Here is a 14,662-nt window from a genome sequence, read left to right on the forward strand (position 1 = left end):
ACAGGCAATAGCGAAGTCATCAACATAGAGTGATGACCAAATATTTGATGGAAGACTAGAGGCCAAATCATTAATAGCAAGGAGAAAAAGTGTTGTGCTCAGAACACATCCCTGGGGGACACCTTCAGCTTGGATAAAGTCTGGGGAGAGCACATTATTAACCCGAACACGGAAATGCCTGTCAGTTAAAAAGTTCTTAAGGAAGGATGGTAGATTGCCTCGAAGGCCTAAGGAGTGGGCTTGGGCTAAAATATTATACCTCCAAGTTGTGTCATATGCCTTCTCAAGGTCAAAAAATATGGCAATAACTGAGTGGTTATTCGCAAAGGCATTACGAACATACGTATCCAAGCGTAGTAAGGGGTCTATGGTAGAACGTCCCTTACGAAAGCCATATTGACGAGTGGAGAGACTGTTGTGTGTCTCTAAATACCACACTAAACGTCTATTTACTAGGCGTTCCATTACTTTGCAAACTGCACTGGTAAGAGCAATGGGACGATAGTGGGAGGTTTCATGTCCCGTAGTGCCTGGTTTGCGGAAAGGGAGAACAATGGCGGATTTCCACAGCTGTGGAAGAACTCCTTGTGACCAAATAAGATTGTAAAGGCGTAATAGGACTGCAAGGGCTGACTGATGCAAATGTTGTAGCATACGAATATGAATGTCATCGGGCCCAGCTGCCGATGATCGACAAGCTGAGAGTGTTGCCTCCAGTTCTTGAAGTGTAAAAGGCACATTATACTGTTCTTCTCTGAGAGAAGAAAAGTCCAAGGGTGCTAACTCTCTGGCAGACTGAGGAAAGAAATGAGGGGCATAGATGGAGTCCCTGAGAAATACGGACCAGATGATTGCCAATTTCATTGGCAACATCTAGTGGGTTTGCTATATCAACACCGGCAACCCGCAGAACAGGAGCCGGGTCAGGAGAATATTTACCACTCAGTTTTCGTACTTTTTTCCAGACTGCACTCATAGAGGAAGCAGAGGTGATGGTGGAGACAATCTCGCCAGCAAGTGCGTTTAGCGTCACGGATGACACGGCGAGCGATCGCACGCTTCTGTTTAAAATCAAGGAGTCGCTCTGTGGTTCTATTGTACCGGTACCTGCCCCATGCAGCGCGTTTCAAACGTACTGCACGAGCACAAGCAGGAGACCACCAAGGCACGCATTTCTGAGAATGCCTGCCCGAAGTTTGGGGTATAGAATGAGAAGCTGCGGTGAAAACGGAGGACGAGAAGAGGTGTAAAAGCTCATCGATGGAGGACGAAGAAGGAACCTCTTTAAAAACAGTTAGGTGTGAGTAAAGGTTCCAATTTGCCCGATTAAATTGCCAGCATGGGGTGTGAAGAGGTGGCGAATATGAAGGGGAAGTAAGAATGATTGGGAAATGATCACTGTCATGTAAGTCCGGGAGAACAGACCAAATGAAGTCTAATGCGGCGGAGGAAGAGCAGACTGAGATCGATGCAAGAGAGAGTATGAGTCCGAGGATCAAAATGGGTGAGAGTACCTGTATTTAAAACATGGAGGGGGTGGGTGGCAAGAAAAGCCTCTAACTGAATTCCACGGGAATCACAGTGAGACCCCCCCCCCAGAGGAAATGGTGGGCATTAAAATCACCAACTAACAGAATCGGTGGCGGTAATGACGAAACAAGGAAGGCAAAATCCGGAATAGATAATGCCCGAGAAGGAGAGAGATATAAAGAACAGAGCGTATACCACCTATGTAAGTGGATACGGGCTGCTGTGTAATGCAGCGAAGTATGAACAAATAGCTGATGGTACGGAATATCAGTGCAGAGAAGAAGGGCACTTTCATTAAAGGTCCCATCAGGAAAAGGATCTGAAGAATACAATAAATTATAGCCTGAGATGTGAGAAATAACAGCAGAGTGTAATTTTGGTTCCTGTAAGCAAACACCAACAGGGGCAAACTGGGAGAGTAACATCTGAAGCTCACCCCGATTACCCCTGAGGCCGCGTATATTCCACTGTAAATAGGCAATGATTGGCAATGATAAAGATACTTGAAATCCGCAGGTAAGGGTACCTACGGACTAGAAGGGTTAGAAAAGTCCACATGCGGAGGCAGTGGAAAACGTTCAAGCAGCGAAGGAACGGTGCGCTGTGAAGAAAGGAGTTGCGCAGATGGAGCAGAGGAGAGAGAAAGAGCGGAAGGTGGATCAGTGTCCATTGATGGTTTGGTCTCTGCAATATGTTCAGAGATTGCTTCAAGTGTTTCGGAATTCAGAGATGTCGTATGGGAGACAATATTGGGAATAGTAGGGGGAGGATGAGTAAAGATTGGAACTGTATTGGACTGTACCAAGGTAGGGGGGGGGGGGCGAAAGGGTGGAGGGAACTGGAGAAGCGTGGCAGGGGACAGGAGAGGCAGGAACCTGGGAGGTGGCAGAAGAGGAAGAAACTTGGGAGGGAACAGGGGAGGAAGGTACAGTACGAGGAGGAGGGTGAACCTCTACACTTGTAACTGAGCCAGTGAGAGGGGAAGAACCAGGGACAGAGACAGGGAGGGTAAAATGAGGAGGTGGAAGATGGGTAGGAGGTGTTAACGAACCTTTTTTTGACTTTTGAGAAGTAGAGGGATGATTGGGAGGTGTCGTACAAGGTCTCGTCGATACTGAGGCTTGAGAGAGAGAACTCGAAGAAGCGAGATTAGACTGAGGCGTTGAAGTAGGGACGTCTGAGCCGAGGACAGCAAAAGGATTAGATACAGGAGTGATTATGGGAGAGGTAACCACAGAGGTGGGTGTAGAAGATGGGATACCAGAAGTGGGGGGACGTTTTGAAACACGGGAATAAGAAACACGTGGGAGTCTCCCTTGGAGGCGGAGATGAGAAACTGCCATGGCATAAGGGAGACCTTCTGTCTCTTTGAGGTAACGGATTTCCCGCTCGTTTAAATAGACCTGACAACGGCGAGAGTACGAAGGGTGAGCCTCATGACAGTTAAGGCAAGAGGGAGATCGATTGCAAGACGTATTAGAATGGTCATCGGCACCACAGACTGGGCATTCGGCGATAGATCTGCAATATTTCACTGGATGGCCAAATCGCCAGCAATTTCTACACTGTTGTGGTGTAGGGATCACCTTTCGAACTTGTAACCGATGTCCTGCTATATAAACTGAGGATGGGAGTTCTCGGCTGTCAAAAGTTAAACGAGCCACATTGCTAGGGTATCGTCTCCGCCCACGGGCAGGAAGAACGTAAGTGTCTACCTTGAGGATTGGGAGATCTTGGAGTTCCAGCTGTTCTAGAATGTCAGTGCCACATGTCTGGAAATTTTGTTGAACTATGGTATGGGGCAGAATGACGGTACCACTACAAGAATTGAGGGAATGATGTTTTTCAAGAGTGACAGGAACAGTATCGATATGGGAAAGACGAGAGAGCTCATGAGCCTGGGTAGCATTCTGTACGGTAATGATGCGCGTACCGCTCTTAAGAGCATGAAAAGAAATATCTTTACCAACATGGCGTAGGAGTGCCTTGCCAATACTATGGTCAGAAAGATAGGCAGTAGAGGAAGTTGGTCGTAAAGTGAAGAATTTAGTCCATTGTTCAGTCTGAAACTGAGCGTGGAAAGGTAGTGAAGGACGTGTCGATCGTTTGAGAAGAACGAGAAGGTGGAGAAGTATCATCAGCAGGTAATTGTCGTTGGCGTTTAGGCGTGGGACCAGAGTTGGTCCGATGTGGAACGGGTCGGCGATTTGAAAATTGCCGCACCGTAGAGGGAGAGGCCGGAAGCATAGTCAGAGGAGAGCGAAGGTCCGATAAATCGAAGGAGTCAGTCGAGGCCTCAGTACCTGAAGCGGGTGAGGAAACAGCACCGGCAATAGGTACAGAGGCATGAGGAATGTCTGAAGAGTGGTCCAAAGACGAGGCGGGGTCAGATCGGGGTGCGGTATCAAGAAGGGGCCCGGGGGTACCAGGTTCATGGACTAGGGCTGCCATGGTTAGGTTACTTCTTTCTTTTTGTTTTTAAGAAAAAAAAAAAGAAAGAAAATAAAAATAAAAAAAGAATAAAAAAAGGGGGGACCGGGGAGGGATAGTTCCTAGGAGGAATGAAAGGGCCAGAAATCTCCCTCCACGCCCAAGAGGACCTCAGCACCGCAAGTAGCGCAGATGCAGCATGGAACCCGTGCCATACCCTACCCATCATGCTAGTAAACTAACAATCCGGGATAGCAACCTCACATCTGCCGAGCTACCTCGGTGGACAAAAGAGAGGGCGGCTGGATATCCGCCACAAAGCATACCTCCTTCGGCCACCACCCCGGAATCCGAAAGGTGGCTTCCAGAGATACACTCGTCGCCCGAAAGACACCCAAAGCTACTCCGGGATACCGGAGAGGGATCGGGACATCCCCAGGCGATCCAGATTCCACGGCAAACTACGCCACCGCTAAGAACCTCAACGGAATGGGATGGACCCCGGTATCCTTTCCCCTACCTAGGAACTAGCGCGCCTGTGGGAGAAATCCCAAGGGACAAAAAGAGGAAGGGCAAAAGGGAGGGGTGGGGAGGAGGAGGAGGAAAGGAAAAAGGGGAGGATGGGATAGGGGAGGGGAGATTGAGGGGTAATTAGGTTTGGTCTGAGGAAGAAGACCAATAGGTCTAATTCCTCAGACCAAGAGCCTCTTCACCACGCCAAGGAGCCCCCCTTGAAGAGGTAGTCGTTTTAAAACTTCAGAATTACGTAGTCTAAATTCTCTTACTTCCCTTACAGTGTCATTCCTTATTTCAGTGGATGTAGGTTGAATAGAGGTAATAATAGTAGGGAGAAGGCTAGACTCGTACTTCTTTAAGTTATCTATGTGATACCTCTTAATTTTCTTACTACGTCCTGGTTCACGGACCAGATAGTTCACCTCATTTTCTTTGTCTACTATTTCATATGGCCCCAAATATCTAGGTTTTAAAGAATGTCCTGGAATTAAGTTTTTAACTAAGACTAATTCATTTGGAGAGAATGAACGAGATTTAGCCTTTTGGTCATAAGATTTCTTCATTTTGGCTTGAGCTTCTGTCAGATTCACGGCAGCTAAGCTTTTTAATTTGGAGAGATGTTCTTTCCAAAGTAGAGGACTGGGATGAAGAGGTCCTCTCTTCCCTATCCAAGAATCTCATAATATGGCTAGGGGTCCTCGTACCTGATGTCCAAAAATCAGGTCAAATGGAGAGTATTTAGTACTTTCTTGTTCAGCTTCACGGAGGGCGAAGAGAAGAAAGGGTAAACCTTCGTCCCATTCACGAGAATATTGCTCACAGTAAGCACGTAAAGTAGATTTAAGGGTTTGGTGGAATCTTTCTAGCACTCCTTGTGACTGGGGATGATATGCTGTAGAGAGGATCTGTCTTACTCCTAATAGAGACATAGCCTCTTTAAAAACCTTAGACGTAAAATTAGAACCTTGGTCAGATTGAATTTCACGTGGTATGCCTACTTGAGCAAAGAAGCGTATTAAAGCTCTTACTATATTTCTGGAATTAATTTTGGACATTGGGATAGCATCAGGATACCGCGTTGCCATATCTATGATGGTGAAGATATACTGGTTACCCCTTTTTGTGCGGGGCAACGGTCCTACACAATCAATAATCTTTCAAAAGGTTCTTCAGGACATTTTATTGGAAGTAAAGGGGCAGACGCGGGATTGTGCGCCGTTTTGCCTATTATTTGACAAACGTGGCATTTCCGTAGTTTGTCAGCAATATAAGTCCTCATCTGAGGCCAAAAAAAATATTTCCTTATCTTTTTCTCTGTCTTACGAGACCCTAAATGACCTCCCAGTGGATTATCATGTGCTAGTTCAAATACCATATTACGTAAGGACGATGGCACCACTAACAAGTTTCCTTTTGAACTCGAATCATTATCATTATCATTATTTCTCTTCCAAAGAAAACCGTCTTCATCTAAAAGGTAACCTTCCTCTTTATCTTTATTGGTTAAACTTTTATCGTCCTTTAGAGCTATAAGAAATTCTTCTTTATTACATTTTCTAGCTAGGTCCGCAGGGACTGGTAAAACTTTTTGTCACCTGTGGGTCTCGACTGAATTGTTTCGCTAAACAGGAAGTTCAAACCTAATTCATCGGACATTTCTAAAGGCTGTTGAATATCCACATTTTTAGAGTTCTTAGCCATGGCTCTGGTGACATTAAGGGGAAATAAATCTAGCCCTGCCTCAGAGGCTTCTAATGCATAATTTACATCACAAGGATTATCTAAAACCAGAGGCTCTCTGGGTATCTCCAATTGATCAATTTCGTTCCCAATTAATAGATCCATGCCGGCAATGGGAAAAGGTTTATCTGAAAGTCCCACATTGATCCAGCCTACATATCCAGGCAGTTCTACATAAATCCTTATAATAGGGACCTTTATTATTGTGCCTCCGTAAGCCTCTAATAATACGTCTAGCCGGGGTTCATTACTAGTAGGTAACTTTACCAGGTTTGATCTTAATAAAGAGAGATAGCTGCCAGTATCTCGAAAGGTCGTGATGTTTACTAACCTCTCTTTACAGAGTCCGAACTTCCCCTGGGAAAAGTAGGGTTCCATAGCTACTCGGACCTTTTCTTCTGAAGCACTGTCGTGGTAAAGTCATCTATTAGACGGTCTGCTAGACGAGGCCTGGAAAGGTAAAGATTCATCATCCAGAGTTTCATACTTCCGAGAGGAATTTATTACCTGGGTAGGATATCTCCCTCTTGGTTGGGTTTTATCTTCCCGCTGTTTATGCCAACACTGGAACTGTCTATGACCTAACTTCTTACAAAAAAGGCACAGTGGTAATTGATCTTTAGGATATTGCCTGGAGAAAGAGCCATTTGTCACCTGTTTTTTGTCTGAATACACCTTCAAAGGTTCGCCAGCTGGAGCTTTCCTAGCAGTCAATCTTGAACTAAAACCTTGGGAGGTAGATTTCTTTTCCGGGGTCTTAGACATTTCTGTGGTTATAGCATGGGAAATTTCAAAGTGATCTGCGTGGGCAGCAGTATCTAACAAGTTAGTTGTAGGAAATGTCAAAAGATAAGTATGAACCCTCTCTGGAAAATATTTAAAAAGGTCTTCATGCAATATCAGCTGGGAAAGTGACTCGACTGAGGCGGCTCCCGCGGCCCTACGCCAACGCTCGAAAGCAGAGATCTTTTCTCTGGCAAAGTCCACCCAAGACTGCTGAGGATATTTCTTCAGAGTTCTAAACATCTTCAAGTAACTGACAGGTAATAAATCATAAGCTTTCAGAAGACAATCTTTTACCTGAGTATAATCAGAATATTGTTCAAAAGGTAAGTTTGCAGTTATGGTTTGGGCTTTTCCTATTAAAGATAAATGTATTAAAGCAGCCCAATATTTAGGAGGCCATTGCATCACCTTCGCCTGATTTTCGAACGCTTCAAAAAATGAATCTAAATTATCCTCAGTAAATTTAGGCATCAAAGAGGCTGCTTTACTAAGGTCAAATGAAGGGATTGTATACATATTACTCGATTCTCTTTTCTTCCTCGGTACTTCCCGTTCATAAAGCAAAGATTCACGTTCAAAATTCTCCTTTTAATTTTCTCTGGGCTTCTACAAAGGAGGTTTGAAGTGATAAAATACGTTCTAGACGTTCGAAATTCTCCTTAGATTGAATAGTAGTCAAAAGGGCTAAAGAGATTTGAGGTGGAACGTGTTCATCCAAAAGGACTTCCTCTTGTTCTGTTTCAAAAACATCTGTAAAGGGTTTACCTGGAACCGCTTCTTTAGCCTGATGGAGTTCTGTTCCCCATATAGTCCTTGGAGATGGAATTGGAGTCGTTGTAGCAGCGTAGCGTTTCCGAGTATCGGGAAGGTCATGTCCGTAGTCTCCAGTAGGGGTTGTTAGCGTCGTAGTTTCGGCCTCGGGTGTCTGTAGTAAAGAATTCAAAAAGGAAGGAATATCTGCTTCCCCATTCTCAGTCTCTGGATCCTGCTCATCTGGAAAAAGGACATTCTGTATCATACATCTGACTGTCTGGGCAGTGAAATGCCTGTCATATTTTATGCCCAAGCTTCGTGCTAATTGCCAACAAGATTGAAGCTTCAAATTCTGTAATCTCTCCTTTGTTATATCTTCAAACCTCTCTGCCATTTCTACATTCATTTTAAAGGAAATTCAGTGTTATGATCCCGGACACAGGCCCCCACTTGTTACACTCCAAGTATTGTAACCACTATTTCCTTCTTTTTAGAGCATAACAATTTTGGTCATAGAGGTTAGGGTAATAATAGTGATCCTCCGGAATGCCTAATTTTAATTAAGTATATTCATAATACAACAAAAGCCAGAAATAATATACGAATTATCGTATATAAGTTAAGAATGCACGTTTGTTCTATATTATCCAAAATATACATAAGGCTTTCATAACAGACGATTAGGAGGAGATCCTAGATATAACATATATATAAATGGAGATTACTTTAATGTATATAGTCTTGTTTCCCAATTGGAAGCAGTCAGAATAAAACAGAATATGTCCAGGCCGGCTAATAAACCTTGGCCAGTTACCAGAGACGAGCAGGAGTGTTCTCGTTGGCTGCTACTTCTTCACTGCTCGTCCCTCAACCTTGAGCATACAGGTAAAGTGGGTCACGTGACGTGACTCACCAACACTCAGTAGAGTAGTTGAACATAAGGGGGAGGGGAAAGGGGGGGGTGTAACCATCGAACATCACGGCTAACCATACACCGGCACACCGGGCGGCAGGCATGTTACTATACCTCCAATTAAACTTATCATGGCCATGTTTCATAAATTATAATAATTGTTAATAAGAATTAGCCTTAATAATACAAGGACGTTCATTTCCAATTTAGCTATTAAAGGAAATAACCGCAATGTAATATTAAAGGAAGGTTAACCATAGGGGCATGACACTCAACAACATTACCATGATGCTGAACAACATTACCATGATGCTGAACAACATTACCATGATGCTCAACAACATTACCATGATGCTGAACAACATTACCATGATGCTGAACAACATTACCATGATGCTGAACAACATTACCATGATGCTCAACAACATTACCATGATGCTGAACAACATTACCATGATGCTCAACAACATTACCATGATGCTGAACAACATTACCATGATGCTCAACAACATTACCATGATGCTGAACAACATTACCATGATGCTGAACAACATTACCATGATGCTGAACAACATTACCATGATGCTGAACAACATTACCATGATGCTGAACAACATTACCATGATGCTCAACAACATTACCATGATGCTCAACAACATTACCATGATGCTCAACAACATTACCATGATGCTGAACAACATTACCATGATGCTGAACAACATTACCATGATGCTGAACAACATTACCATGATGCTCAACAACATTACCATGATGCTGAACAACATTACCATGATGCTGAACAACATTACCATGATGCTGAACAACATTACCATGATGCTCAACAACATTACCATGATGCTGAACAACATTACCATGATGCTGAACAACATTACCATGATGCTCAACAACATTCTTGCGAGAATTTGCCTTGTCAGAGAATTGCAAAAATAATACACAAGCAACAGAAATCAGTTTTGATGAATAAAGTCATCAAACACTTGAGTACACATGAGTTGTGTTGTTGTTCATTATTTAGCAATGTTCCTTTAATGTTCATCATGGTAAAGGACAGAGGTGTCGTGTCACTCATGCAGGTGTGATCGTGTCACTCATGCAGGTGTGATCGTGTCACTCATGCAGGTGTGATCGTGTCACTCATGCAGGTGTGATCGTGTCACTCATGCAGGTGTGATCGTGTCACTCATGCAGGTGTGATCGTGTCACTCATGCAGGTGTGATCGTGTCACTCATGCAGGTGTGATTGTGTCAATCATGCAGGTGTGATCGTGTCACTCATGCAGGTGTGATCGTGTCACTCATGCAGGTGTGATCGTGTCACTCATGCAGGTGTGATCGTGTCACTCATGCAGGTGTGATCGTGTCACTCATGCAGGTGTGATCGTGTCAGTCATGCAGGTGTGATCGTGTCAGTCATGCAGGTGTGATCGTGTCAGTCATGCAGGTGTGATCGTGTCACTCATGCAGGTGTGATCGTGTCACTCATGCAGGTGTGATCGTGTCACTCATGCAGGTGTGATCGTGTCACTCATGCAGGTGTGATCGTGTCACTCATGCAGGTGTGATTGTGTCAATCATGCAGGTGTGATCGTGTCACTCATGCAGGTGTGATCGTGTCACTCATGCAGGTGTTATCGTGTCACTCATGCAGGTGTGATTGTGTCACTCATGCAGGTGTGATCATGTCACTCAAGCAGGTGTGATCGTGTCACTCATGCAGGTGTGATCGTGTCACTCATGCAGGTGTGATCGTGTCAGGTGTGATCGTGTCAGTCATGCAGGTGTGATCGTGTCACTCATGCAGGTGTGATCGTGTCACTCATGCAGGTGTGATCGTGTCACTCATGCAGGTGTGATCGTGTCACTCATGCAGGTGTGATCGTGTCAGTCATGCAGGTGTGATCGTGTCACTCATGCAGGTGTGATCGTGTCACTCATGCAGGTGTGATCGTGTCACTCATGCAGGTGTGATCGTGTCAGTCATGCAGGTGTGATCGTGTCACTCATGCAGGTGTGATCGTGTCAGTCATGCAGGTGTGATCGTGTCACTCATGCAGGTGTGATCGTGTCACTCATGCAGGTGTGATCGTGTCACTCATGCAGGTGTGATCGTGTGAGTCATGCAGGTGTGATTGTGTCACTCATGCAGGTGTGATCGTGTCACTCATGCAGGTGTGATCGTGTCACTCATGCAGGTGTGATAGTGTCACTCATGCAGGTGTGATAGTGTCACTCATGCAGGTGTGATCGTGTGAGTCATGCAGGTGTGATTGTGTCACTCATGCAGGTGTGATCGTGTCAGTCATGCAGGTGTGATCGTGTCACTCATGCAGGTGTGATAGTGTCACTCATGCAGGTGTGATAGTGTCACTCATGCAGGTGTGATCGTGTCAGTCATGCAGGTGTGATTGTGTCACTCATGCAGGTGTGATAGTGTCACTCATGCAGGTGTGATAGTGTCACTCATGCAGGTGTGATAGTGTCACTCATGCAGGTGTGATCGTGTGAGTCATGCATGTGTGATCGTGTCAGTCATGCAGGTGTGATCGTGTCAGTCATGCAGGTGTGATCGTGTCAGTCATGCAGGTGTGATCGTGTCAGTCATGCAGGTGTGATCGTGTCAGTCATGCAGGTGTGATCGTGTCAGTCATGCAGGTGTGATCGTGTCAGTCATGCAGGTGTGATCGTGTCAGTCATGCAGGTGTGATCGTGTCAGTCATGCAGGTGTATATGTGTGGCACACAATAAGCTACATCACAGTCTGCAGTCGAACTGTTTGTGTCAACAAATTTGTAGTTTTCCTGGTAATTCCGTGTGTGATCTGGCAGTGTTACGAGTAAACATGTTGGCGGCGCTTGTGGCGCAGTTGGCGGCGCTTGTGGCGCAGTTGGTGGTGTTTGTGGCGCAGTTGGTGGTGTTTGTGACGCAGCTGGTGGTGTTTGTGGCGCAGTTGGTGGTGTTTGTGACGCAGCTGGTGGTGTTTGTGACGCAGCTGGTGGTGTTTGTGACGCAGCTGGTGGTGTTTGTGACGCAGCTGGTGGTGTTTGTGACGCAGCTGGTGGTGTTTGTGACGCAGCTGGTGGTGTTTGTGACGCAGCTGGTGGTGTTTGTGATGCAGTTGGTGGTGTTTGTCACGCAGCTGGTGGTGTTTGTGGCGCAGTTGGTGATGTTTGTGACGCAGCTGGTGGTGTTTGTGACGCAGCTGGTGGTGTTTGTGACGCAGCTGGTGGTGTTTGTGACGCAGTTGGTGGTGTTTGTGGCGCAGTTGGTGGTGTTTGTGACGCAGCTGGTGGTGTTTGTGACGCAGTTGGTGGTGTTTGTGACGCAGCTGGTGGTGTTTGTGACGCAGCTGGTGGTGTTTGTGACGCAGTTGGTGGTGTTTGTGACGCAGCTGGTGGTGTTTGTGACGCAGTTGGTGGTGTTTGTGGCGCAGCTGGTTTTGTTTGTGGCGCAGTTGGTGGTGTTTGTGGCGCAGTTGGTGGTGTTTGTGACGCAGCTGGTGGTGTTTGTGACGCAGGTGGTGGTGTTTGTGACGCAGTTGGTGTTTGTGACGCAGCTGGTGGTGTTTGTGACGCAGTTGGTGGTGTTTGTGACGCAGTTGGTGGTGTTTGTGACGCAGTTGGTGTTTGTGACGCAGCTGGTGGTGTTTGTGACGCAGTTGGTGGTGTTTGTGACGCAGTTGGTGGTGTTTGTGACGCAGCTGGTTTTGTTTGTGGCGCAGTTGGTGGTGTTTGTGGCGCAGTTGGTGGTGTTTGTAACGCAGCTGGTGGTGTTTATGACGCAGTTGGTGGTGTTTGTGGCGCAGCTGGTGGTGTTTGTGACGCAGCTGGTGGTGTTTGTGGCGCAGTTGATGGTGTTTGTGGCGCAGTTGGTGGTGTTTGTGACGCAGCTGGTGGTGTTTGTGACGCAGCTGGTGGTGTTTGTGGCGCAGTTGGTGGTGTTTGTGACGCAGCTGGTGGTGTTTGTGACGCAGCTGGTGGTGTTTGTGGCGCAGTTGGTGGTGTTTGTGGCGCAGTTTGTGGTGTTTGTGGCGCAGCTGGTGGTGTTTGTGGCGCAGTTTGTGGTGTTTGTGACGCAGCTGGTGGTGTTTGTGGCGCAGTTTGTGGTGTTTGTGGCGCAGTTTGTGGTGTTTGTGATGCAGCTGGTTGTGTTTGTGATGCAGCTGGTGGTGTTTGGTATGGTAATTTTTGTAATGGTGATCGTGACCTCCCATAATCGCCATACTCATCACTATCTCTGTCAGATGATTGTAACGTACATGGTAACTGTAGGCTCGTTACGACACTTGGCACACTTCTCCACCTATTACATCACTGCATATTGCGTGCCACTATCACTATTACATCACTGCATATTGCGTGTCACTATCACTACAAACATCATTCATCTCACCAACACGGAAGTCCTCATCACTTTCTTATTTTCCCTACTTAGATTTTGGCCAAAACGACAAAAAAAAAATTCCGTTGCATTCTCTGTTGAATATTGCATGGGAGACCCCATAAATGGGAGGAATGTGGACACCAGCATCTGATTTGTTTTTCTGGACGTTTCCAGTGTCAGTCACCCACCGTAGAACCAGATTCAAAGAACTCCATGTCCTCATCACTATCCTCAGAATTAATGGCTTTCACCAGCTCCAAAAAAAAACCCTATGACGCCAGGATTTTTCTACGCTGCACACACACACACACACACACACACACACACACACACACACACACACACACACACACACACACACACACACACACACGGTACAGACAAGTTGTTTTTGGTGAAGGACTAACCCGGCCGATCATGGCCATTTTGGAGGAGCTAAAATTTAGGTTCAAATTTACATCGTTGACAGTTATGTTGGGAGAAGTGGATGCTGTGAAGGAGTGAAATCTCGGCTTTGAAGACACTTGAGTTAGGTCACATCTTACTCAGCGCATATCACACACCTATATAGGCTGCCTCCCAACCAGCAAACCAGGTGCTAATAGTTTAACGATCAGGAGCTCAGTTGTTATACCAATATCTTGGTTCAACCAACCAGTCACAAGGAAGCCTGAAAATGCTGTGAAGCGATGTGGTTAACTCGTAAAACAACTTTGGCAGACATGCCTTCCCTGCTGGTCGCCACAGTTTTAACGTGTCTTCTGCTTGCAGTTGCCTCATTGTAGATGAATGGTTCAAAGAACCGACATGTTGTTAAATTAGACACATGTGCAACTCTTGGGTTTCTTTATTGAGGAAACGTTTCGCCACACAGTGGCTTCATCAGTCCATACAAAGGATAAACTTGAAGAACAGGAGGCGAATGAGGTAATCAGTCCCTCAACCTTGAGTCGATGTGTTCAGTCCATCAGTCTTGAATAGAATACAGCATATGAGCAGAGAAGCAGCTTATAAACCGTATGGCAGGAGAGGTGCAGCAGTCGTAGGTGGTGTCACATTTGTCAAATGTGGAAGTAGGTCGTGCCCAAGGGTTAGGCAAGCAAAGAATTCCCAAGTATTAAGATCCCAAGAAGCTGCAGCGTTTGACAGGATTGTAGATGAATGGTTCAGAGAACCGACACGTTGTTAAATTAGGTTTATAATTAAATTATGGTTTATAAGCTGCTTCTATGCTCATATGCCGTATTCTATTCAAGATTGATGGACTGACCACATCGACTCAAGGTTGAGGGACTGATTACCTCATTCTCCTCCTGTTCTTCAAGTTTCTCCTTCGTATGGACTGATGAAGCCACTGTGTGGAGAAACGTTTCCTCAATAAAGATACCCAAGAGTTGCACATGTGTCTAATTTAACAGTTGCCTCATTGATTCGTGTCTTATGAATACCATGCCTCACTGTACATAGCTGTAAATACTGTACACAGGCTACATATTCTGTAAATATCCCCTTTTTGTGAAAGATATATATTAATTTATTTTCTGCTGTCTTTTTGATCGTCCCTGAGGGGTTATCGCATTACTGCAAGGTGTG

At 45.5% G+C, this 14,662-nt stretch overlaps 1 pseudogene; it reads left to right on the plus strand.

Annotated features, from left to right (window-relative positions):
• LOC138851168 (organic cation transporter protein-like) overlaps positions 1–14,662 on the plus strand; it is a 233,101-nt pseudogene that overhangs the window by 47,862 nt on the left and 170,577 nt on the right.

The sequence above is a fragment of the Cherax quadricarinatus genome, unplaced genomic scaffold, assembly GCF_038502225.1.
Source record: "Cherax quadricarinatus isolate ZL_2023a unplaced genomic scaffold, ASM3850222v1 Contig51, whole genome shotgun sequence".
NCBI classification, from domain to species: domain Eukaryota; kingdom Metazoa; phylum Arthropoda; class Malacostraca; order Decapoda; family Parastacidae; genus Cherax; species Cherax quadricarinatus.